Below are 3,207 nucleotides of genomic sequence, written 5' to 3'. Positions count from 1 at the left end.
CACTATTCAGTAATATTTAGAAAACAAAAGGCACACCCTAGGTTAGATCTGACGTGATGCAATGTCCTCCATTTGTATCTCATAAATGTGTTGTGTGAGCTGCAAATAACAATCTACGATCTTTTGGGCACAAATTGAAGTGTCGTTATATATAGTTGTATATGTTACATCAGTGACTGCTTTCAGGAAGCTCCTGCGCCAGTTTTTATAGCGGATCTTTAAAGAGGCTCTGTCACCAGATTTTGCAACCCCTATCTGCTATTGCAGCAGATCGGCGCTGCAATGTAGATTACAGTAACGTTTTTATTTTTAAAAAACGAGCATTTTTGGCCAAGTTATGACCATTTTTGTAGTTATGCAAATGAGGCTTGCAAAAGTCCAAGTGGGTGTGTTTAAAAGTAAAAGTCCAAGTGGGCGTGTATTATGTGCGTACATCGGGGCGTTTTTAATACTTTCACTAGCTGGGCGCTCTGAAGAGAAGTAACATCCTCTTCTCTTCAGAACGCCCAGCTTCTGACAGTGCAGATCTGTGACGTCACTCGCAGGTCCTGCATCGTGACGGCCACATCGGCACCAGAGGCTACAGTTGATTCTGCAGCAGCATCAGCGTTTGCAGGTAAGATCGACTTACCTGCAAACGCTGATGCTGCTGCAGAATCAACTGTAGCCTCTGGTGCCGATGTGGCCGTCACGATGCAGGACCTGCGAGTGACGTCACAGATCTGCACTGTCAGAAGCTGGGCGTTCTGAAGAGAAGAGGATGTTACTTCTCTTCAGAGCGCCTAGCTAGTAAAAGTATTAAAAACGCCCCGATGTACGCACATAATACACGCCCACTTGGACTTTTACTTTTAAACACACCCACTTGGACTTTTGCAAGCCTCATTTGCATAACTACAAAAATGGTCATAACTTGGCCAAAAATGCTCGTTTTTTTAAAATAAAAACGTTACTGTAATCTACATTGCAGCGCCTATCTGCTGCAATAGCAGATAGGGGTTGCAAAATCTGGTGACAGAGCCTCTTTAAGCTTGAACACCATTTCATAACGAATGTATAGATCTAATCTAAAGTTGAGTAAATTCAATTACATTACTTTACCTATCTAGCGCTTTTCTTGAGTCTTGGTATGTCTTATGGTTCATTCTCCTCCAGAGCTGCATTCACAATTCTGCTAACTAGTGAGCTGAAATCTCCTATTATTTCCTACTTGTTGATTGTCGGTAATGAGCTTGTCATGGTGATTTGATTCCAGTGCTCTGTTATATTCGTGGATATGGAGAAGCACTACTGTTTTGGAATTTGTTACAAAATGTGAACGTACTTTTTTTCTTTGTGGTTGTATTTATTTCTACATGGGCTTCTCAAAACCTTTAAGCAAATTTTACCATTATTAATTTATATTTAAAAATGACTAATATATAAAACTATTACATAACTTGTATACTGTACTCACACTTTTATTTATCTTGACTTTCTATCTGTATTGTGTAAAGTAAAATGCTATATTTCAAAACAAAAATAAAATCTATTAACACCTTTTTTACTTTTATTTCACTGGTTTTACCATATTTGGGAAGTTATTCCTTTCACAAATTGTTTGCTCAAACTATAGTTTACGTTGTGCTGTCTTGGCAGTTACATTTGTCTCAATATTGTGCAATTCCTAAATATTTAGTCGTCTAAATATGTAGCCATGTGTGTATATAGTATACCAGAAGAACAATCATGTTTGTCATGTTGTTAGCACGGCTTCACATAGGGGCCCCCATTGTGTGCAGCGCAATGAAGACACATTGTAGGGGCAAGTTTATGACTACAATATCTCAACCAGGACAATGGGAATAAATAGACAGGTTGTCACACTATATGAAAGGGTCGACTGGTGCCTCTGAGACAATAGTGAGCAACTTTGTGACCTGTTAAACTGTAAATTGCCATATACCACACGTCTGTGATAGAGTATTGGCTGGTGAATGTTGGCCTTCTCCCCCGTTTTCATTATGTTAAAGTCCCCATACACATTAGATTAAAGGGAAGGTGTCACGAAAAAAAAATGTTCTTTATGTAATATTGCTTTTAGTATGATATTAAAATAAATTTTATTTATTTGTGTTGTACTTTTTAACTTTTTTCTTTTACTTCTCTATGGGGGCTGCCATTTTTTTTTTCCATCTCTGTATGTGTCGATTAACGACACATACAGAGATGGAATACGGCACATACATCCCCATAGAGAATGCGAACGGGAGCCGTTCCATTCACTATAACGTACGCCGTCTGTGTGGGAACGGCGTATGCGCCGCTCCCACACAGACCAAAAGGAAAGGCTTTGGTAGAGTGAAATCCGGCGCCATTTTCATGTGGACCGGAAGCCGCGGCCAGACAGTAAGATGACTACTTCCGGCCATATGTTCAAGGCAGCGAAGACGCGAGGTATAGGATCGGAGGCGGCAGAGACGGCAGGAGAAGGTAATTTATGTTTGTGTATGTGATGTGTGTATTATGTTCGTGTATGTTCATGTTATACTGTCTTATTACCACTGTATCTAATCCTCCTACACTGTGCATTCGCTCAGAAAATGGCGGCACACAGTGTAGGAGGTTTGAAGATTCAACCCCTCCTTCTCCTGGCACTAGCTAGGATAAGGGAGGGGGGATTGTGTGTGGACACTAGAGCGAGTGTGTCTACCCCAAATTGGCAGCATAAAGCAATGAGGTTGCTTTACCACATTGCCAATGCTGCAATTTCGAGAATTGCTCCCTCTAGTGACCAGCACATGGAAATGTTATAAATTATAATCTAATTTATAATATTTCCTGACTTGTGAAAAAATTAAAAAAATGTGTAATCGCTTATATACTAACTGTTTTTAACTGACAAAAATTTAATACAATTTCTAGCGACACATTCCCTTTAAATTGGTCTTCCCATAACGGATGTTTATCACCTGTCCATAGGATAGATGATGTGTCACTGCTGGAACCCCCCACCGGATCTTGAATGAAGCAGAGGACGAGCATGGGCCCTTTCTCTCCATTCAAGTTCAATACGATTGACAGAAATGGCCAAGGACTGTACTCGGCTGTCTGTCAGTCCCACAGACTTTAAATTGAGCAGCACTGTGCATGCTCGTATGCCGCTCCATTCTAATGATCAGTAGGGGTCCCAACTGTGGATAGGTGATAAATGTTTATAGAAAATAT

Source organism: Rhinoderma darwinii, chromosome 2 (assembly GCF_050947455.1).
Source record: "Rhinoderma darwinii isolate aRhiDar2 chromosome 2, aRhiDar2.hap1, whole genome shotgun sequence".
Lineage (NCBI taxonomy): Eukaryota > Metazoa > Chordata > Amphibia > Anura > Rhinodermatidae > Rhinoderma > Rhinoderma darwinii.
The sequence above is the reverse complement of the archived record's forward strand: the minus strand, read 5'-3'. Positions refer to the sequence as shown.